This window comes from Ornithodoros turicata, chromosome 7 (assembly GCF_037126465.1).
Source record: "Ornithodoros turicata isolate Travis chromosome 7, ASM3712646v1, whole genome shotgun sequence".
Taxonomy (NCBI): Eukaryota; Metazoa; Arthropoda; class Arachnida; order Ixodida; family Argasidae; genus Ornithodoros; species Ornithodoros turicata.
This window is the reverse complement of record NC_088207.1, coordinates 12017940-12041980: the sequence shown is the minus strand read 5'-3', so window position 1 is coordinate 12041980 and position 24041 is coordinate 12017940. Positions and strand designations below refer to the sequence as shown.

The 24041-nt window shown below is 46.7% G+C and overlaps 2 long non-coding RNA genes across 2 annotated transcripts; both read left to right on the top strand.

Annotated features, from left to right (window-relative positions):
* The first annotated feature begins 3431 nt into the window (after positions 1-3431).
* On the top strand, positions 3432-24041 carry LOC135399538 (uncharacterized). Its single transcript, XR_010424328.1, has 5 exons — positions 3432-3468; positions 7273-7308; positions 18504-18539; positions 21468-21497; positions 24004-24041. It is a non-coding gene; the product is annotated as an uncharacterized LOC135399538 (long non-coding RNA).
* Positions 10310-11592, top strand: LOC135399537 (uncharacterized). Its single transcript, XR_010424327.1, has 3 exons — positions 10310-10580; positions 10753-10911; positions 11408-11592. It is a non-coding gene; the product is annotated as an uncharacterized LOC135399537 (long non-coding RNA).

Sequence of the window (24041 nt, the reverse complement as noted above, 5' to 3'; positions counted from 1 at the left end):
CGTTTATATGGGGTAACTTGCGACGTCGTATCGCTACTTCTTTAAGGCTTACCCGGACATATTTCTAAATTTTAGTGGGTAGTGAAAAGACACTGCATTACTCGTGTAGCTCTTGATAATACTGTATGGTGAATGAGAGAGGGTCTCGAGACACATTAAATGTCCGCTCTGCATTAAAGCAATGGTCTTTTTATATATACCGCGACACCGCTGCTATGTGAATGCTACGGGTGTCACAAAACACAGCAATGCAGTAGTAGGACATTTCCAGTGGCATGCATGACGTGGTTGGTATCGTCCTCAGCCGGACATGCTGATGGCTCCCGTAGAGGTGCAGTGGTTCTGAATGTCATGGGCACGTTGCCATAAAACACTGTAAAGTGAATGACAAACTTGTAGAAATTGTATGCTTTTCTTAAAGCTTCTATCTTCGACGCTTCAAATATGTAACAGCTTTGCTGTACGTTGACAATTTTAGCTGTGCCAATTAATTTTTTAAAGGCTCCCAAACGCACCAACCCTGAGGCGACTCGCTTTATATTGAAAACGAAAGCAACTAAGCGAGCTATCACGCAGGTCGTGGCGGTCGTCGGGAGTGCAGTGCGCGTTTCATCGTCGAAGGTGCACGGTTTGAACATGAAATAATTAATGTTCTGAGGCTGGAGCACATATAGAAAGGACAAATACATACAAAGCCTCATATGCCTAAGAAATTTATGATGAAAGGTGGAAGTCACTGAAAAGATTAGCTAGTTGTAGGACTCGAACCCGCATCTTCTGGATTACCGGTCCAAGGCTTTACCAGCTCAGCTAAGCTAACACACCTCCCCAGCGACTTCCAAGGATGCGTCATCTGAAGGGACAAACCAGCCACACTCTTTCATTCATCCTCCTTTCACTCTTACATTTTTTCTCACTCATACACACAATCATACGACGGGATCGACGCAGGCGGCATCAGATGAACATCAGACAATTGTTGTTCTGAGGGCTGGGACAGAGAGAGAGAGAGAGAGAGAGAGAGAGAGGACAAATACACTGCGTGCACTCTTCACTAAATGTGGCTGTCAGCTAGCGTTAAATCCCTCGAATCTGCACGAAATAATCATTAAAAAGTGAACTAACAGGAATAAACCTGTCCTACAGGTTCGATTTGTCTCAGACGTCAATGAAAGAAACCCTTGATTTCAGCAAATTTCGGACACTGGTGTATGCATACCAACACTTCTGTTTGCACATTTGATGTTGTGAGTGTTAGTCCTCTTATATCTTTCATTTATGCTTCATTAGGTCGTGACATGAGGGGAACACTGTACTGGTAGAAACACTTTTAACAATTTTATACGTACGTTTTTTTACTCCGAGTTAGCGCCGAGAACCACAATCTTAAAAAAAGGCACTTTAACTCCTCTTTTTGCCACATATATAACACCCTTTTGGAGAGTACAATTACGCCCAAAAGGGTGTCTCCTCACTCCCTCAAGGGAGTAGCATAACACCTTCTCCCTGCCGGGGAGTAATATTACTCTCCAGTAGGAAAAATAGTGTTATGCTCCTCCCTTGAGGGAGTGAGGAGACACCCTTTTGAGCGTAATTGTACTCTCCAAAAGGGTGTTATATATGTGGCAAGGAAAGGAGTTAAAGTACACCCTTTTTTTCTTTTAAGAGTGCAACTGTGGCTATAGGAGCGGCGTAAAGACGTGGACAGATGAAGAGAGGACAGCACAAAGGAGCGGGGGACATGGGGTCTACTATGCGTCCTGCATCGACTTCAGGGGGAACTGTGTTGACATTCGTCTTGCAAGTCCGCCGGACAACCCAGGGGAAACCTCGGAGATAACAGTCGGTGCCGAGATTCGAACCGGCGTCCCCTCCCAGTCTCGGCCTGGAAGGCGATCATCTTACCCTGTACAGTGAAATCAATAAAAAAAAAAAAGCCCAGTGCTAGAGCGCCGGAGCCACCGAGGGCGGTAGGGCCTCTATGAACCCGGAGGTCTAGACAAGGTGCGTTAAGTAGGCGCCCCTCTTTTCGCGCAGTCAAATCGGGAGTGTGAGACAACCGGAGCCACCACGCAGCGAAAAGCAACTTTGGAGCGCTGATGCCCCTTCCTGTTGTCTGCTCATGCAGCACACCGGCGGACGTCAGTTTGAACCTATAGCAACGTTGGAAGAGACGGCGGTGGTTGTGAAGGCTTTTCCTTGTAAGCTAATGAAATGGGAAAGATGGGAGTTTGTCACAGGCACCGTAGGAGCCATCATTTACTGTGAAGATGAGTGCATGGCATGAAGGTGTCTGCATTAGAGCACTGCATTTCCAGCGAATCACAGCGGACATGGCTGTGGAAGTTGTTCACTAATAAAAAAAAAGCATGACGACCGGAGCATTGGGTAATATAGAAAGTCCGTATTTTGCTTCTGAGCTCGCACTTCGACGGTCGTCCTATCGTACCTCAAGAGGACTTACGTCACAGAAAATCTCAAGCACCCAGGCGCTTGTCGTCTCCTTCGATTCACGCAAATGAAACAGGAGAGCGAAAAGCGGCTCGGAGTCTCACACTCCCGGGTGCGCGAGCGGCGCTTGTGTAGCGTTAAGTGAACGGAGTATGAAACACTCGCTCCCCGGGACGCCTACTTAACGCACCCAAAGATTAATAGGAAAACTCACGTGACGCAGAGGCTCTTCAGAGCAAAGGGCGCAAAGGGTAATTTTCGAAGCGTTTACAGCTTCAAGACTTCACTGAGAGCGAGAAAGGAACCGGTCACTGGCCATGGTGGAGAACAGAGTCGCCCGCACAATCACTGGTGAGGCAGCTTTGACGGGGATATGCTATGACGAAAATTGTGCACTCCCTGCAGCCACAGCAGTCATCAGTGCGTGGGTTAGACGCAGTGGGGAGCTGAAAGCCGACCCTTTAAAAGCAAGAGGCTGCAAATCTTGGTGCTGGGTTCTTCAGGATGGAAAATACATTACCCGGACCTGTGGTATACTGTGTTGTTACGATGCTGTTGCTGTCCTTTTTTTTTCCTTTTCTTTAATAAATCTTCATGCCCCAGGCCTCCTCTGCCGTTGCAATGCGACCAGCATGTGTTGGGGTGAGTGACAGGTCCAGAATCGCGGGACGTATCTTCGGGCAAGCTCCACTGTTGTCTTGTGGTAGATTATCGTGTCACTTCTATATAAAGGGAGAAAGGAAAACGTACGAACTTCACGATTCGAAGTTGTGTGCTTCGACCTAAACCAATCGAACATTTGAACAGAAATAAAACACACACACACATAGCTAGCTGATATTCTTTTGTTGCCTGGTCGCAGCAAAAATATGTATCTGTCAGAACTAGTTTCGTACCCAAGAAATCACGCCTTTGTGATGTTATGTGTTATATATATTATATACGAGTATTGCACTAATACGTCTATATTTTCCTTTACAGATCATTCATCGTCATTTGGTTCGCTATCACTGCTGAGTAGGTGTTTACTTATTTGAGCTAGATGGATAGAATTAAACTTTCTTCTCCTGCCCGAGACGACAGTGTGCGTGTGTTGTTAGGGGATGTGGCCCATTGTAGCTACATGACCTAATTGCACGGGCAATTACACGCATAAGCGGGTGCGTCCTGCATACTAACATCGAATAACGGCGTAGTTGGTTGAGACTTAGCATGGTTTCCACAGCGCAGGACAACCAAAGACAGGAAATGAGGGGCACACAAGGACGACGCTGCACTTGCAACTAACTATATTGCAGGAAAGTAAACCTTTTTATGCAACGCGTTGATGACGCGCCGTTTATCTCCTCTAAGATAGGCTCCCTCCAGAATGAGTCGCATTGATGATGTGCTGATGTGCTTATCTGGACGGCATTCTCCGATAAGGAAGGTCTCGGGAATTTCGCGATCTACTCTCTTCCTATAAGTTGTTCCTATAGTTGTCCCTTCGAGGTTTGATAGGATGCAGTATCGCTCATAGGAAGCTGTATGTGGATTACACAGAGGAGCTTGCATATGACGTTCCCGTCAGTTGTGCTAGTGTTTAGATAGGACAAACCGAAACGTGTGTCAGCGTTAGGCTATGCGAACATAAGGCGAGAATACGCGGTACTCCGTCAGGCCCCCTAACCCTACATTGCAGCCGTTGCAGATGTCAGCCAAGCCTCGAAGAGACCACAACAGCCGGAACCTATAGGGAGAGAATACATTGTGAAATTCTGGAGGCCTTCCTTGTCGGAGAATGAGATCGAGATAAGTGCATCAGTAATACCCAAAACGCACTGATACAGGATCCACATCGCGTGCAATCGTGATTAGGCAGTGATTGTGATCGTTCTCAGGTGCGGACAAAGCGAGTCTCGGCGACAGAGATCAACAACGCAGACACGTGTCCCCCGTTCGCGAACATGATTACACACTTCGAGGAGGGTTGGCGCAGGCGCAGTGGCTTCCTTTCCCTTCGTCTTCGCGCTATACTCCCACTGCCGGTTCCGGGTTGGCAAGATGGCGGCGATGACAGCGGCCCTCACGAAGAAAACAACATCGACAAACGCCGAAACCGATGAAATCGCATTTGTATTAATGTGAATTTCTTTAAAGTGGACATCCTGGACCAGTGTTTTCTTTTAATTTGAAACTTCTGGAAGTATTGTGCAAACCGTCCACCAGACGGCTGCAAATGAAAACGAAGATCACGAACGTGAAGTGCGGACGGCACGGCGTGCCCAGCAGGGTTGCGCCGACCAGGATTGCCGACCGATCCAAATTGTCTGTGACAGTGCGTTTTGGGTATAAGCCTCCTTCAGTAGGAGCCCAATCATCGTAGTGGAGATATATGGCGCATCACCGACACGAAGCCTAAAAGGCTTCGCTTTCCTGCACCTAGTTGCGACTTCAGCGTCACCCTTGTGTGTCTCTCATTTCCCGTACTTGGTTGTCCTGCACTGTGAAAACCAGGCTACGTCTTGTGCATAGGGTAAGCTGGGGCAAGATGAGACCCAAATTTGCAATTCAATATGAACTTTTTCTTTTTTGTGTTGTTCAAAAATATTAGCTACAGACACATTCCCAGGGTTCTAGAGCTTCTGACCTGTAAATGCAAAACGGGTTTAGCCGGTCTAAAATAAGCGCAGAATAAAAAACTCAAAAATGCAGATTGTCTCACTTCGCCCCGACCCTCTAGGCAAGGCGAGACATCGCGTGCGGCAAGATGGGACAAGCCGTGGTAATTAACTACACAAATTATTTTTTACAATGCGAGCAGACAAAGCCTGCGTGCATATCATCACATGAATTATTTTTCTGCTGAACACCGGGTAACCAAAGTGCCCATCTTTTGCAAATATCTAGATGTATGAGTAAAGAAATAGGATGTAGACTTACATTGACAGAATAAGCCTGCGCAACGCTGCAGCACAGATGAAAAGAAAAAGGACTGCAGAAAAAAATCGCGCCTTTTTTGAGGGTCTGTACATTCCAGGCTGAATTAACCGATTTTTTTTCTCTCTCCAACGCAAACACCAATCCGGACAATTATCACGTGCAATGAAGCGGACTTGCAGAGCCACCTATGAGTAAAGTTTCAAGAGCATGGAGCAACGTGCCTCTGAGACAGGAGGCGTCGAGCGAAAAACGTTGCGCTTTGCCCCACTTGTCACCTTGCCTCACTTTACCCTTTATGTACTCACCATGAGGATCAGACACGCACGTACTTTTTTTATATATAGTGCCTAGAAGGGATTGTTAAAGCGACTATGGCATTCGGAAACGTGTCTATGAGACCGATACCGTAACGCTTGGCACAGCTCCACAGTCTGCTTGGCCGGAATTCTCTCTCTTCCGGAAACTGTTTACGTATTACATACCCTTGTTTTAAGAGTCGTAGTGAGTGTGCACCTAAGGAAGCCCCGGCGATAGCAACATCATGATGGCGTAGGCCAGGCATACCGATCTGGGTGCAGCGCAGGCGACTATCTCTGAGCTTGTCTCCTTCACGTTCACATGGCAATGCACAGGGTGGGTGCAGATAAAGTAGCTCCACATTTATGCACGTATCGCGTTCCATGCTTACCGCATGAATTTCCGGTGGCGCGAGAGGACGAATGTCTCAGATGAAAACGAACAAAAAATCGTAGTATCCAAGCTTTATACGTAACAAAAAAGTTATCCATGCAAACATTGCTCTCCGTGCATCCCGGTTTTCCTACGCAGAAGGCAATATGTCGGCCACAGCACAGTTGTGTCAAGCTACCACTATGCGCACCAGATCTCGTTTTCTTTCTGCGTGATTGGCACCCCCAGCGCTAGGGCGATGCAACTGTGCTACACCGCCATGTCCCGTTGAAATACACGGAGCGAAGTTCGCGTTGCTAACGGTTTTATTTTCACCAAGTTTGGTTACCACTATTTTTTCTCTCGATTTGCCCCGCATAAATGCGCCGGAAGCTCGTACGGTATGCAGATTGCAGAGAACGCGCTATGTGCGGAAATGTGGGGTTACTTCATCTGCAACCACCCTGTGCAAAGGGAAAATATATTTTTAAATACGCAGATTTTCGTTTACGAAGGTAGCTCTGACGGAACCTGGTGTTACCTTCCTGGTTGTACGAACACATCCTGCGCTAATCTAAAAACGACATTCCAGAGGCTGATGACAGATCACCGCGATTTGCAGACGTCGGCACGCCGATCGCCGAAGGGCGCTCTCTGATTGGACTTGTCCACGCTGAAGTGCGCTCAATGACTGCTCTTGTTCGTGTGACGTTTTCTCCGATTTTCAGAGAGGGTATTCCGCCATACTCTCAACATCCGGTGTCTGCTTTTGCTCTGCATTACATCAAATTGCACAGAAACTACTCGGCTAATTCGCGTCGGTTTTCGGCGTTATTGTGCGCGATGAACGAGCAGGAAAACAGAGTTATAGTTTAAAAACGCTTGTGCTGTCTTGTCAGATAATGTTTAACAGATAGAGCAACCGTCGGTGAGAAGTTGCTATGTATAGAGTTGCCATTCATATGTTTATTGCTTCGTTGAACGTGTGACCTGTCTTAGTGTCATTCAAAAACAGACGGAGCCCCTTGTCATTTGTTGGTGGGGTAACTGCGGAATATGACTGTTTTCTTCTGTCTTAACCACAAATTCTGTCTAAACATGTATATCGCTGGGACGCCGGTCAGGAGATGAACATTCCAACAATCGTCTTCACTTTAACTGTACCTTGAGATGCAACATTTGTTGTTTCTGTCCTCGCATGGTTCTCATACATTTCGTTCCTTTTTGCAGGTCACGAAGTGTCCCCCAATGTTCTGACACCACCTGGTACGAATTCCAACTGCAATTATTTATGTGGGCGGGACTGACTCTTTTTGTTTATGGCTCTTGTTAAATTATTTGTCGCATCAGACGATCGTCTAAGTTTTTTCTTTTCTTTTTTTTTTGCTTTCCGGTGAAGTTTAATAGAGAGCGTCCCATTAAAGTTCAATGTCCCGCATTGTGCAGGAAGTATAGCAGTACGTGTATGACTTTGCGTTGGTGATTTGAATTTGGCCAAGACCACCGAAATTTTTCGTCAAGGACTTGACTGCTATTGATTTACAGAACCTGCAAATTTAGTCTTTTCGGGCGCAGAAAGTGAAGCAGATTGCGTGTTGGACGTTGTTTGTTAACACTATGGCTGCACCCTGTTGAGCCTTTGTAAAACGGCTAACTAGCGGAGGCGTCTTCCCCAGAAATAACTGGGACACGCACTTGTATTACCGTGACAGTCTGCGCGAGTCACAGAGGGCTCTGCACGCTCCGCCCTTCTAGATAGTTGTAAGTGCATAGATGGGTGGCTTACAAAAAGACTAGGTGATTCGCGTTGTGAACGCCGGTGGAGGAGCAGGATTGGCATGGAGATCAAGAAGACCAGGAAAGGAGAGGTGTGATGATGTATAAACAGGCTTGACCGGTTCAAACAAGACGGTGTCCTGCTTGTCGTTGAATTAAACGCGCACAGTCTTCGACGTGCGAGGTAGTGCGGGATAAGGTAGTGTATAATGGGGTATGAGAGGTGGTTTCACACGGTTTATCCTGGTGGACATGTGGGTGGTGTAGGTCAGGCGGTTGAAGAAGACGGCACTTCGCGTCGGAAGCCAGTGGGGACTGAGGTAACGTTACGGAACAAATGAAGTAGCTCTTGTATGGAGTCACTGTATAGGCGATTGACGGGATCGATCTTAGCTTGGCGTGAGGAAATCTCCCGGAATCCAGAGCGCAGAACCGTAGACCAGCTATACTGGGGCACGTCGGATATCTTGTTTTACTGCTGATTTGATCCCCAGTAACGCAAAGGGAACATGCAGAGCCCATTGCACAGGGTTGGGCTAAGACGTATAGGAGCTCTCTTCAACAGTCGATGCAGCCGTTGGACTAGCACATTTGCTGCAGTGTGGTAGGGCTGTTTTCTTTTTTTTTTTGTATATGTCTGTTTCTGATGAGGTTGGTTACACTGTGAAAAGTGCGCACTGAAACTGCCAACCTTTAACCGTTCTAACTGTTGACGGGTGTCCAAATCGGGCTGCCTATGTTCTGATAAAAGCTTCCGACACTCTTGGTGGGGGATTTGAACCAAGGGAGCCGCCTTAGGCCACTTGACGAACCGGTGTACGGAAGTGAGAAAGTATACTTGAAACTGCGAGATGGGGGTATTGGTCCATTGATATGGACCTGTAAACGCGCGGAGGAAGGAACGGCTGAATAGTTTACCGGCGTGCCTTCGAACTTTAGCAGGAGAATGCTGGTCCTTACGCATCGTTGGATGTCTTTGTGCATCTGCGGCCAAACACGTTGACATCCATAGAGTCGGGTGTCAATAAGAGGCTTCTTAGGTTTCAGTTTTCGGATCAAGGGCATCGTTGTCTGCATCTGGGGCAGTTCTAGTGCACGGCACTTATCAACTGTGTCTTGGGCCTTTTCGTTCTACAAAGTGTCGTGAACAGTCAGCTGTAACGTGCGTGCGGCACATCTCACGCCCTGTAGTAGTGGCTCTTCGCTATTGGCAGAGCCAGCCTGCTCCAGCTCCCTTAAGTAATCCTCTGTTCTTGTAGAATCTTCCTCCTCGTCACCACTTGCTAGCAGAGCGACAGCGGTCTCCTCAAGCGCCTCCCTCTCTCAAAAAAACGGCCTTAACCATATTAGCGCCATTGTTGGTCGTTATACTGTATATCTGCTCGGGCAGCACACCGTAGATGGACAGAACATCCAAGACTTCCGACTTTAGGTACTTTCCAGTGTGGCATTGGAATAGCTGTCTCATTGCTAGAGTCTGGAGCACCAGCTTTCCGTCGTCGATGTACTGGAAATTCACACCCAAGACAGCCCGATGAACGTGGTTTGCGCAGTCTATTTTTAGAGATACCAGGTGACCCTTTAGCTCATACGCAAGAACGTTCCTAGCACCCGTAGCTTCTTGAATCAGAAAGTTTTTAACCATTTCCGCGTTAGCCTTAAACGAGAATGGAAGTTACATCTAACATGGCTCAAAACCCTGCTCCACCTGTGAAGCTGTCCAGCAGGAGTCACCATGCAAAATATTTTCGCTCCGCAGCGTATTGTCAATGCGCAATAAAATTTACAAAATACAGTCGGAGAAAGCATTCGCGGATGAGAGACAGGAGCCCCGCGTGACGTAGAAACTGCTCAGTGCCTTTTCTCTCTTTTTTTTTCTTTTCAGCTCACGCGTCGCTTATACATCCTTGAGCTGTACCGTTGGACGTTACTGGTCAAGTGCCAGAGCCCGTGATACGTCACGACGTCTTCTCGTTCGCCGATGCGATCTTTGCACGTGGAGAGGGCTTTTTAAAGGGACTCTGACCAGAAACTGTGGGAGCTCTTTCGTACTTGTAGTCGATAAAGCACCCAACAAGGACTCTCCATGCGAAAATTCACGCATTAAAACCCCACGGTTTCTCTAAACTCGAATTTTAAACATTCGACTTCATCCGAGTGCAGCACGCCTAGCGTCAAACCGAGAAAACATACGTTTATATAGAATATCCACCCCGGCCCACCATCAAGATGACGTCAACACGGGGGCCACTCGCAACACCCACAATTGGCTCAAACGCGTCACGTGGTCACGCAATATCTGTCAATTTCCTTCGTGAAATGGCATTTCTACGTTAATATGTTTTTGTTACAGAGCCCGAAGAAGAAAAATATACCCTGCATTTATCACCTGCAACAGTTTCTACGATTTTCTTTTCAATCTGTACACGGCGTTCGATATATGCTTCCGTATCCGGTCAGCTGTAATGGATGCCGTATGCCCAGCTTGCTAACTGCGAACTTGTGTGACTCCCGGTTCATCCTCTTTGTTCGGGTCATTGGGTTGGTGTTGGAGTTGGTCACCATATTCTGAACGTTTCACCTATCGTTGCGGTGTACTGTTCTTGATCTGCTGCGAAGCGACGAACCGCAACGGCAGTCACTCGCCTCAGCGAACTTCTGTCTGCTGCATCTCAAAGGAGCATGGGGACCTGATGATACCTTCAACTAAAAAAACCAAATGTGCTCTCGTGTGGTCCTGACGGAAAAGTAGTATCAACAAGGTTAGCACATTTATTTTTCAGTTCCAAGTCTACGTACTGAAAACCATGCAGGTGCAGTCGATCATTCTCGTAGCTGTTGTGTAACGCGTATGCTTTCTTACATATCCCACAGAACCCTCCACTTTTTCGACCAAGATATGGTTATGAGATCCTTCTGATGGCTTCTTACAAGGCTATGCCGCTCCGAAGCATTGAGATGACGAAGCGTCGTGGTAGCTGCACCTCTGCCTTCGAAAGATGAATCAGTCATTCCACACTGTGCTTACTGGCTTTGTATAGAGTCTGGCAAATCCGACAGACTTGGACTGCCTTTTTCAAGAAAGTTTGAAATGTAAGTATGTGTATATTGGTTTCACATATCCACCACATATTGAGCGTGTGTATGATTGTACTTTATATGCTACAGCGTATCAGCGTACATTATTATTCAACACGTAGTGTGGCAAACTCGACATCAGTCACACAAAGCCAACAATTGCCTTTTCTTCAATTGCTTATTTTTATCATATCATGTTTTTGTCTATATCTCAATTTACCAACCAACAAAGTATATTATTTTAGTATAATCATCTGATATTTAACAAGTCACAGTTTTACCATGGTTTTGGCACACTATAGCCCGAGTTACTTATGCGTCATTAAATTGAATCATCGTCATCTTCAACTGCCATTATTCAATTGAAGTGCCAGGTGGATATAATGATATGGCAAGATATTTTTTTTGCTGTCATCCTGGAATTGCTAATTTCAGAAGAGTAGTCACCGTGAAGTTTGTTTTCGTTTTCAGAAACATTAAGAGGACTAAAACCAAACACTTTTTCTTTCAGAGCATCCCTTATGCACCTGCATTTCAATTCCAATCTGTATTACAAGAATGACAGACCACTCAACAGAGATGAACATCTGAAAGTGAAAGAGCTGGAATGAAGATACGTTAATCTGTGTCAAAGGTTCTTAGTATGTGTGCGAGTCGAGGACATAGGTCTCAAGCTTATTCCTGTCTCCAGAAGAGGTGACTGCCTTCTATCTGTTAACCAGCTCCACTTTTTAGGGTTCCCTGTAAACTAATGGAGCACATCATGTACTACCACGTTGTCAACCAAGTTGACTCTGTCAATTTCTTTTTTTTAAATTCCAGCATGGCTTTAGAAAAGGGTATTCATGCAAAACTAACGTAGTGGAATTCGTTCACAGCATTTCAAACTGTCTTGATTTCTGGGTCCATGTAGATGCAGTATTCTTTTTATTTTGTAAGGGCTTTTGACACTGTGCTCTACGCTCGCGTGTTGGCCAAAGTAGCCTAATTAAAATTTGATCCTGCTACCTGGATATGCAGTTTCTCAACTAACCGTAAGTGTGGCGACAACTCGTGAGGAGAACCTATCATATCGCCACCATGCAGCATTTGTTATATTACAATCGCTTCACATTTTAATCTAATCAAAAGCAAGGACTTTGGTGATCGGTCTTGTATAATTACGTGCCCCTCCGTTATGTAACACCACACTGGGTTCTTCAACCTATGAGAGAGAAATAAATATATTGCCAAGTAAATTGTCTACAAGGCTCGTTATTCCATTTCGCCACACTACCACAAGCAATTGTTAGAGTAGTGGCCCAGGGTATGAAGCTCGCCACTAATCATCATTCAAACAAAGTTCATAATGTAAAATGCTTTACTCAGAACACTGGCTTAACACAACAATTAAGAATAAAGAGAGTTTCATTGCCCATCCAGGTGGCATCATCCCTCCAACAGAGAACAATCAAAAACAACATCAAAGGAGTCAAATCGGTGGTCCGCATTCCTTTCATCCAATGTATTTCATACGCTGCTTGGAGGGCACTGTGCCCATCAGGCATTTTGACTGTGCATATCAAGTTGAGTGCATAGAATCTGATACAACCTACATTGGCGAGATAGACAAAAGACGTGGGACAAGACTAAAAGAGCCAGGGCTACTAATGCTTAGCTTAACTAAACAGGACCGAATCAGTCTACCACTGCTGTCCTAAGGGACATATATTTTGATGGTGCAGTAACCTTTGCTCATGACTAGCGATGGGACCCTAGAAAGTTCTTAGAATCCTGCTTTATCAGGCGTGATGCTTCAGCCTGTAATACCTGTACATACCTGTACATACCGTGGCCCCCTATCGCATGTGTAAGATTCCCTCTTAGATAGGCTGATTTGCTCATCTTTGGCCTCTGTTGTACTGATGATGCCACCCGGATAGGCGACAAAACGTTCACGCTCTGTTTTGATTCGTTGTGTTGAGCGGTGTTTGCAGTAAAGGACGCTACATTATGAGGTTGTCACCCGGCTTCTGGAATATATTTTCAAATAAAGTTGTTGTTTTACAAAGCTCAATACATTGCAGAAATCATTCTTGTTGCCTATTGTTTTGGGGGTGCCATTCTTGCAGTCACATGAAGCACTGAAGGGCCAATTTAAAAAGTAAAGGCAGTCTGATTTATGTTCTTGCCGACATGGCACAGCGTATGTACGAGGTAGCTCCATTTCAGAAGCCTGAGAACACTCAACGCAATTAGTGTGCTAGCATCAGATATGGTGTACAGCATTACATATTTGCTTTTGCTAGGGCAACTAGGAAGGGTGGATAGAAAGGCAGTTACAACCTGTTTCCACAAAAGACACTCAGATTCATTAGCAATTTCCTCCAAGAGAGCCAAGGCTTTTTCTAGATTACTAGAACATGGGTACCTGGTTATAAATAACAAGAATTCATCTACCAGAAGTCAGTGTTTCACACACCCTGCTTTCCATCAACACTATTAAAAGGTGTGACCACCAAACCTGCACAAAATTCCTGGAGAGTCTTTACTGGACACTGTTGCTGTCCCTCTCACCAGGTGCTCTCTATGAACCCGATTCACAGTTCTGGATGCACTGCCTGAGCTAACTTCAGCATGCTTTCCCAACACGAATGGTAACTGCTATGAGGAGTGTTGTACTTACTGAAAGCAATATGAAATGCTGTACCTTGACAGGAAACGTTGATATCCTTCTTAAGACCGTAGAGAGATGTTCCTTGCTCCCTTTCTTCCAAATCTTACTATCAGACGCAAGCCCACTTGCCACCAAGCCAATGAGATGTGCCTCACAGTCAGTGCAATCAAGGGAATCTATCACTGAGGCTCAGAAAAGCTGTTTTCCATCGGGATCTGATCCAGCACTGAGCCGTGAGTAGCCCCGTGAAAGTACCAGGGTTTCTTCGAATTTTAGATGTGCCAGCATTTGTTTTCCTCCCCTTCTTCTTTTTATGTAGTAACTGATTACTTTAGCCTTGTACTGCTTTGGAGATTGAAGATGCGGAGATGATATAAGAGGTGGAACTAGGCTTTATGCAAAATGAGGCAAAGTGTGACTATGTACAAATCTTCTGAGAATGTCTATGTATCATTCACACAAAGAGAGGATACGTGTTACATCTTTTTCCAGTTTTGATATTTATTTATTTATGAATATATCTCAAAGGCCATTGCAGGCATTACATGAGGGGGGACATCAACATGGATCACTTAACAAATTACAAGGAACATACATGAAGTTACAAGGAACATACATATTTGGAAGACAAGACTCTATTTTTTGTTTGTTCATCAGTCTTGCTCAAGAAATTGTTCACTGTAGCAATGGTACACAATGTCACGAAAGGAGTGCTCATCTATCATTCCGCAAGACTCATTAAAAAGGACTAGTGTTGTGTTTCAACACAACATGTTGAACTCATGAACCATGCATCATCCTGAGAGCTATAGATCATCCTAAATACAGATGCTGAATTATTTTAAATGTGATAGACGAGCTGTGCGAAGAGGTACCCCCAGTTAGAATCTTGGGTACTTGAAGCCTGTGGCATTTTCTGTGGGAAAGGCTTGCCAGACCCTCTTCACTGCACAGGCTGGGATGACCATGATCTTGTTTTTTCCAAGCTTGTGCCATACTCACCTTGCAAACTGGCGATACGCAGTGTATCTGCATCGTCTACACAGATTTACATAAAATATAGTTTAGGCAAATAGGTAACCGGTTACAGTACAGTGTGTGTGCATTGTCATTTCTACATGTACCTGAGAGTAACTGCAGTTTACCTGCCCACACCTTGTACATTACTACACATGCTGTGTTCTTTTAGAACCCAAAATTGTTTTACTTTTCACTGAATCGACAATCAAGAACACTCAATATCGCTAAAAACCTACGCTAAAACCTTACGCACAGGGCAATACATAAAAACGTGACTCAGGACACAGCACACTGACAATTACAAAATTGCCTATATTGGTTTTCTCCAGTTCAGAGTCGTGTACTGTATAGCCTATTTATGTGCTGCGCCCTGTACTGGAGTTTTTAACGACTCTATTGCAGGACCAAACCAGTTTTGGGCGCCCAAATTTTAACATCGTTCGACAAGGACACATGTGACTTACTTGTGAATACAGTCGCTCATAGGTTCGCGTGCCCACGGAGTTCAATATGCGACCTTCAGGACAGTCATATTGAAGAGTAGAAGTTGGAAATCTTTGTGGGTTGTAATGCACTCATACTGCAGTCATTCGGCAGTGTTTTCGAGCTCCTTGCAGCACAAGCATTCGATCTCCTTCGGCATTATGACACACCAGCCACACCGGCACCATGAACAGCAAGTGCGCATTAGATATCAGAACACGAAATTTCTGCGAACGTTTACATGTTTGATCACAGTGTGCGTTAAAAAGCTCATCGCTTACCTGAAGACAGGCGACTCATGCTGTTTGCTTCATCTGTAACTGATGTTCGTAGAGCTCTAACTTCGTCTCGCATTCGCGGCATCGGCGACGTTTCGAAAGCCTACCGAGCTGTTCAGCACGCAGAATTTTCTTCTCGATGTCTCGATCGCAGAAAGGTCAGAAAGAAGTTCCGGGCTCGAAGTCTCCGCATTTCTTCCTTCGACGTCCATATTGAAGATCGCTTTCCGGACGGATGCCGGCGCTCTCACAAACTCACTAACAACAGAACTTCCGGTCCGGGCGCCCAATGAAACGTGGCCCTCGTGACTTCGTCACGCACACGGAAATTGGCGGATGTCCACTGCAAAGAGGCTAGATTTCGGCCCCGATTGCGCGAGTTGAGAGGGAAAAGCGAAGCCGGTTTTCAGCTCCCTGTTTGGCAAACTTTGCCTCCGCGCACAGCCAAAACATTTCGCGTGTGGCTTGGAGGCATATTATACCTTCGTAATAGATGCAAACGAAATATTTGTCGAACTTCTGGTCAGAGTCCCTTTAAAGGTGTGCGGATCAGAGCCTTGCGCGTGCTCTGTAGGACACCTGCGCTCATCGTTCTTTCCCAGGAGGTCATTTTATTCGTTGCAGAAGACGTCGCAGCGAAAAACAAAAAAAATATTTTTGGGGTCACTTCCATGCTCCTCTAAGTTTCCCACCAAATGCTTTGATAACAGGACCCATGAGTTTTCTGAAACCGGAGTCCTCGACGGCTGCAAAAGCCCGCCCATTTTTTTGTGCCAATTTCTACACATCCTTGGATCAAGTCATTTTCCTTTAATTTGAACGTTGACGGACAATACCAGCACGTGATCAATCCGTTTGGCCGGCGGAAACCCGTCCACGTCGCTTCTGGCGCGCTTGCTGCTCATGTGCTTGTGTTGGGCCTGAAGTTCAGCGTACTCATTTTTATTGAGATGCTGTATGTACCGCTCCAAGTTGGCTGCATGGTATCCTGCTATGATAGTTCCACAATCACCAATACTACAGGTTGACTTATATGTTTGCAGTGTCCAGCGGCGTAGCCACGGGGGGGCTAGGGGGGGCTCGAGCCCCCCCTACCTGCCACGGACCGACCCACACAAATCATGCAAATCCGGGAACATAATATATGTGTGTGGGTGGGGGGGACCAGTGTGACGATCGCGAAAGTTCTTGCAGTTCATGGCGTCTATCTAAGAAGCACTCTTGAATGGTTTTCAAAGCATGAGCTGTCAAAATACTTCCAATCTCGTGACACCACCTCATTGGTCATGACAGCCTATACATGTAATCGTACTGTGAACGTCTAAATCAACTATTTTCGTTCCTGTTTTTAATCCTCAGTTTGCAGTGTGCACAAGTATGTGTGTTGTCGACACAGGATCAGCGGCGGGGGGGGGGGGGTGAGTTTTCGTATCGAGCCCCCCCTACCTTGGAGGTCTGGCTACGCCACTGGCAGTGTCATATGTGGACAAGTTCTGAACTAGATTTTCTTCAGGCCGTCCCGTCTTCTACGCACCTGTGCGATAGGAAAGGATGAAAACACCAAAGCTTTGTAGTGGATCAGCCATGGGCAGGACACAGATAAAGGTTGGCAGAGGCGCACCTATGTCCTGGAATATCTTAATGTCGCATCTTCATAAGACAAATGAACTGGGGACTATTGCTCAAATGAATCTTCCAACGCCACATCGAAGTCTCAAAACTTGTTTTCTTGAGCGTCACTGGGCTGATGCACTAACATATATATAGTTGGAGGAACTTCACTAGCAGAAATTTGCATTCAACTCCATGTGCTTCCTTTCGCCTTCTTTGTGTCTACGTTCTGAGAGGCTGGCACAACTTCGGCCAGCGCCTGGGCACTTATTACAAGTTACAAATGGCAGGACTGAACTGCTGTGACAGGCGAGTCGCGGCACACTTGCAGCAGCAGTACAGTCCAGCCTTATTGAACGCAATGGCTACTTTTTTAATGTTCCACATGATGTTGTTGCAATGCACTGCTGCTGCAAACTTTCAAATGATAGGAATGACAAAATATGCTTCTTGTACTATAAGCGGCGGCGAGGGGACAGTTTCCTTCACACTTAGCCTTGTATGTCCAGCGCTATTGAATGGACCGCCAGATCTCGAGCATTGTGTCACATACTACGATGTCGCCACCAGACGACAGGGTAGATAACACAAACACACCAATGATCCCGAACCGGTAACCGAAATTGTTAGATCGGTTAGGTTCTGGTTCAATACCAGGACGGAGCTAGTAATTACGGTTCAGATCCGGTCCTGGTTCGGGTCAGACGCTGTGCAACGAAGGTCGTATTCCAGTGGCCAGCTACGTCATGGAAAGAGAAAATATGCAAAAGTATGCACTTCCTTTCGCCACTCTGAAACGTCACTCTAAAAACCGGCGAGGAGGTGAAGAGTTGAGAGCGACGGAGGAGCGTGGCCAGCCAACAGCACCTAGATACAGAAAGCCCGCGAGTTCGTCGACGTGACGTAGCAATTAAGAGTCACCCAATCAGGATCGTGTTTTCAACGGCCGTAGTCAATCACGAACATGCTTTTAGCGGTCGTGGCCATGGAGAAGAACCACCGTCGTCTGCGAGTTGTGATTGAACGTCCCCGCGTACTAAATGGGAAAACTTGGAAATAAAGCGTAAAAAGGGCTCAATCTTTCTCAAAACTGATTTTCTGGAAAGCATCTTAAACTTCTTGTCTAAATATTTAGGTCTGCAGGTTGCAGATGAGCTGCAATCATTTGGGGGTTCTTGAATTCGCAGAACGGTGAATCGCAGTAGCAGACGAATTCTGACTTTATGTATCCACAGAGTCAAGGAGGAAGAGGAAGCAATTTGCAGGATTTCTCTATGTAGGTGGCGTTCGCCCAGCGCGCGACCTTCGGCGTATGGAACAGCTTTGTAACGCCAGTGTGCTAGAACTGAGCGTTTTCATGTGCATGTTTAGCAGCCATAAATCAATATCTACAACGTTGTTTTCTTCAAAAGTTTGGAGATGGTTTCACAGGATGAACGGGACCGTCTTGTTAGTCAGGCGATGGCATGAGTTTCTAGAAAGTGAGCGCATATTGAATGGTGTATGGCGCCTTTGCACGAATGCCTGCGTGAATCTACACATTTCTTTTACCTTTGCAGGTCAGAGGATATCCCACTTCACGTCTTCACCGCGAGGTAGGAAGCTGAATCGCCATCGTTAAGATGAACGATACTGCAAATGTTATCCGATTTCTAGCATGTGTCCTAGCTGGCGTCGCTGAGAGGTTAGGGTGCTGGCCATGTCACGTTGAGACTGGGAGGTACCCGGGTTCGAATCCCAATGCCGGTTGTGCTGTCTGGGCCTTCTGGGGTCTAGGTTTCCCGCAGTGCGCAGATGCTCTCATACTTATGTCTGCATGTTTGCACAGTTTGCTCGTGCCCACCTAGGCCGATAGCGGCGAGCACTTCCATTACCACTACCACCGCCACCTAGCACGTGTAAGCAAGCAATGGTACAACACGTGGCCGTGGCAAAAACTAATTTATTACCCGTTGTTTCCCCGTGCCGCCAGCGTCATGCTTGTCCTCGTCCTCCCTGTCCCTCGTGTTCTGCCAGCGTCCTTCTTTGTTTTGCTCTCTGCCTTCGCATCTTCAACATCGCTCGACGCTGACGGCGTTGCAGGTTCCATTCCCCGAGATGCCGAACGATCGTTGATTTACAAGCACATGGAAGAACTTTTCGTTCCGGTGGAGCACAGGGCCTGAGTAGGGAGGCTGAAGTAATCGGAATAGCACATCCATACGGTTAAAGACGAGTGATTTTATTACGAGACCTCGGGCAATTACGAAAGGGCGGCTCTCGCGGGGAGACAGTACAGCTCGAATCTTGGCACGGAAACCACGCAGGTACTGAACTAACGTGGCTTGTCGGATTCAAATCTGCCTACGTTGGTGCAGTCACTCTGCTGCGGGGCGAACGCCTGGCCCGTACAACGCTTCGGCGACAGGGAGACTAAACCATGTTTCTAACAAGTTTTTTGTCAGTCAGTGCTTCGTCTGTGTTTCGTCTCTCAGTGTCCCCTGCACTGGGGTTTTATCGCTTTTACCATGTTTCTAATGCGCTGCGAATACTAGGTAGAATTAGTGGCAGTTGGTAGCACCAATGGTTTGGCTCGTCTCGCGCCGTAATGGCAACTTTTAGTTTATGGTGAGCTGTGGTCCTTAGTCGTACAGGTCCAAGCAGTCGAGTCAGTCACGACCGAGGTAGAGAGGAAGAGAGAAAGGTTGATGCAACTGTGGACGCTGTGATATCTGCCATCTTGGCAGCTCCCAGCCTGCGTGTGTACTCTCCCACTTATGTCAATATATACCGTCATGTCTCGCTTATCCGGCCCCTGGAGAGTCGACCATCTTCGTCCGGATAGTGAATTTACGGATAGGCGAATCAAGCAGACTTCCAGCGAAACCCCAAAAATTTAGGAGACCTCTGTATTGGTGCAGAAGAAAGAAAGAAAAGGAAGGGATCGCCACTGGTGTCAGTTACCTCAAAAAGTTAACGCAAAGTGGACTGCTTGAAATTAGCATTCATCTTTGACACGTGTTACAGGAGAGGTGCGTATTCGATAGGCTGCGTTTCTTCTTCGTCTGCGACATTACCACGATGCAACTGAGCCAAGATGGCGTCACCCTCTAATGGAACACTGGTGTCGACTGCGTCGTTATCCGCACCGAAGTTTTCTGCTGTGCTATCCGGTGCTTCTGGATGCAACATGCTGATAGGTCGTTGAAGCTCAGCAAGAGTGATGTTGCCTTTGGTTCCATTTTCCACTCCTGGTAGGGACGAGCGCAAAAGCCCAGATCGTCTCCAGCAGTTCTTAATGCTAGATTGCATAACCTCTTCCCGAGACCAATCAATGACACTTAAACTCCACATCGAGTTAACGTTTTGTGGTTTTTCTTCCATCAGAGACGGCTGATGCTACCGTGGTCAATAGATGGTTCAAATCTGCACGCAGCTGGGCTGCCTTACCTTAGAATGTACGGAACCCTGGTGGCGTGGCCGAAAGCAGAGCTAATGAGGCGGGCATGACGCATACGGACACACATGGGGACATACGGACATAAACTCCAGGATTATTTCTCACACTCTGGCGAAGAAGGGTGGAGGCAGAGTCGTGAATCACTTGCACGTTCGACATTGGACATTGAACGGGCATGTCAGGAGAGTCTTATTGAACGTCAGTCTAGTCACCAAGAATGCTCTCCATGTCACGGAAATGCTTGCTAGAGCGGCGGTCTCAACGATGCGGTCCTTCCACGGCCAAGCGTTGTTCTAACTTTTTCAGCTTTGAGGCTGTAGTATGCTCCAGTGTCATTGCTCTCAGCGTATCGTGCGTATTTGCGTAGGACGAGTAGCAAAGGATGCGAATCAATTAGATGGCAACTGATTCACCGCTGTACGTTGAGCACTTGACGAAATTTTGTCAACGGATTCCACTGCTTGTGCGGCAGTGCAAACTGACATTCTATCTGTAGGAACCTTACGGACGGGTGGTAGGGCGCAAAACACACGTGGGTGGAGGCAGAGAAGACGACGTATGTTTCGTGCTCTGCCATTCTAAATTAACCCGTGTTAACTAGCACAGTTTCTCGTTCTAATGCATACGTATGGGTTCCACGTGCACACAAAGGTAGGGGTAAGACTGTAATTGCGTATGGCAGGTCGCTTCTGTGGTCTGTTGAAAGGAATGTTGCGGGACTCGAGATTTGCTTGTGGGTTGTGGTTCCTACGTTTACGGTGCATCACAAATTTATTGCACCTCTACGAAATCTACCTCGCAGCACGTGTAGTTGTGGGTAGCAGCTCCTTTATCACTTGGGTTTCCTCGTGCCCCCAGCGCTCTCTTCTTCATGCCTGCCAGTATTTCGAGTGGCTGCGGTACAAGACGTAGTGTTAGTGGTGTTTTACTAGACTTACAGCCAATAGCAATTGCTTTTCTCATAATGAGCGAAGGATCATGGTAGCGTTAGTGCTTGAATAGTGCTCATGGTAGCGTTAGTGCTCGAATATCTGATTGTGGGCTTGCATGCCATCGGCATTACGCAGATTATTTTTCTTTGCAGGAGTGTACCCTGATATGTTACCACGACAAGGTAAGAACCTCACTTGCATTCATTAGTGTGGAGAAGGCTGCAAATTGTATGATATATCAGATTAAGTCCATACTTAGTGGCAGGATAGTGAGCTCTTGCTAGTTGCACAGGAGGCGCCGATGGCTTTCTTAAGAGAGCGTGTAGAGGTAAACTCTGTGCTGTGCTAGTGTGCGAATATTTGCTCCTACCCTATCATGGACATTGCTGAGTTTATCCTACACTGCAGGTTACGGAGTGTCCCCCGATATGCTACCACGACAGGGAAAGAACATGAATTGCAATCATTGGTTTACATGGGCCTGCTCTAAGCGCGCCGAGTCCGAGCGCTCAGATATTGGGATGGAAATGCTTGTGTTTACATGGGGCGAACCATGCACATGGGAAAAAGGCGAGACTGGAAATGAAAATTGGAGTGAGAAATTAGCTGTAACTACGAGGGGTGTTCAAGTCAAACCGAGACTTTTCATTTTTCGCAAAAGTAAAATGAACTTACAGGCGAGAAATTAGTTTTATTTTTCAACGTAATCTCCAGCTGCACTAATGCACCTGTCCCAGCGTTTCACGAGGGCTTGGATGCCAGCAATGTACAAATTCTTACCGGCGCTTAGCAGCCATGATCGGACCGCATTCTTGACGTCGTCGTCGCAGCTGAATTGGCGGCCCCCAAGGAACGCCTTCAGTGGCCCGAAGACATGGAAATCGCTGGGAGTGAGTTCTGGACTATAAGGGGAATGTGGCAGCAACGCACAGTAAAGTTCCTGTAAGGTGCGTGTCGTGAGATGCGCGGTATGCGGACGTGCATTCTCCTGTGGGAGGAGGACTGCTTTGGTGATGAGGCCCGGCCGCTTTTGCTTCAGCGCCTTATGATCATCCCTGAGAACCTGGCAGTAATATGCACTATTGATGGTGGTACCACTGGGCAGAAAATCAACATGAACAACGCCAGCCCTGTCCCAGAAAACCGTGGCCATGACCTCACAAGCAGACGGGGTGCTTTGGAACTTCTTGGGAGCTGGCGAGCCCGGATGCTTCCACTGTTTTGATGCGCGTTTAGATTCAGGAGTGAAATGGTGCACCCACGTTTCATCGCACGTGATGATCCGATCTAGGAACGGCTGTCCTGCAGTGTCGAAACGATACCTTAGCTCTTGGGAGATTTCCAGTCTTCTCTGCCGGTCAAACACAGAGAGCTGCCTCGGGACCCAACGGGCACTAACTTTCCAAACTGGAGGTGTTCATGAATGATAGTGTTCAACGTTCCCACGGAAAGGTCCGTCTTTAAAGCCAGTTCGAGACATGTTATCCGTCGGTCCTTGAGGATCAGGCGCTCCACAAGTTGGATGTTCTCAGGAACTCTGACACTGAGTGCTGAGCCGCCCAGGCCGGGACCGTCCTGCACTGATCTACGGCCGTCTTGCAACCGTTTGCACCACTCAAACGCTTTGCTGCGGCTAAGTGTATCGTGGCCATACTGAGCCTGAAGTCTTCTGTGTATTTCAGATGACTTTACGCCTTCATTCACGAGAAACTTCGTCACAATTCACTGTTCGATGTGCGCTCTCACCTCGTTGTCTGCCATTTTGTCCAGCACGTGCCTTCTGTTTTGCAGAAACTTTGGACCACCACGTGGTGAACGCGGAGGCCTGTCGCGTGTGAAAATGACGAAAAAGAAGTAGCGCGAGCCATTTGTACACTCAGGAGACAGAAAGCCACGGTTTGACTTGAACACCCCTCGTAATTACTCTTCCTCAGAGAGTAACCTTCAAGTCCAACTAGTTACCTGCTTCTTGCAATAAAGTTACGGGAACCAATTCCTTTCCTTCTCAATTGCATGTTGTTCCCTATAATTTTGGCAACCGTTCACGTTTTCTTTCACTCATGCTATTTGTGGCTCATGTAACTCTACCTAGCCCTGGCAGAACAGATATTTGAAAAAGGACACAGTTAGCACCAACATTGAAAACCAAGCGCATGATTCCGGAATGACTGTTTTGTTTTTTGAAGTCCTTTTTGTGGAAACCGACGCATTTGAAACGTGGAAGGAAAGTGGTCGAAACACATTAGTTATTTATTAATTTTGCTTTCGGGGCCGGAGTAGTATTTGAACAATTTTCTTGTGATAATGCAAGTATTTTGCAAGTACAGAGCGAATTTTATTCCACATTATGCAATGCGCTTAACGATATCGAGCTCTTTACATGCCGTACAGTCTCTGCCCACCCATCAGAAGCGGACCGAGTCGGCGCGTCATTGGGAACGCTCCGAGGTGTTTACATCAGCGCAATAGGTTCTCTATCACGCTTCGGTTCGCTGTAAGCGATCCTTAATAAATGGGGCCACTAATATGAAGTGTGCACTGACTGGTAGGATAGTAACCTTTTGCGAGTTTCACAGGCAAAGGCAAACGCTTTCGTAGGTTGGCGTGCGTTAATGGTGTGTTGTACTAGCGCGTGAATATCTGCTTCTGACCTGCCGTGGACATTGTTGAATTTATGTTCCTTTGCAGGTTACACAGTGTCCCCCGATATGTTATCAGAAGAAGGT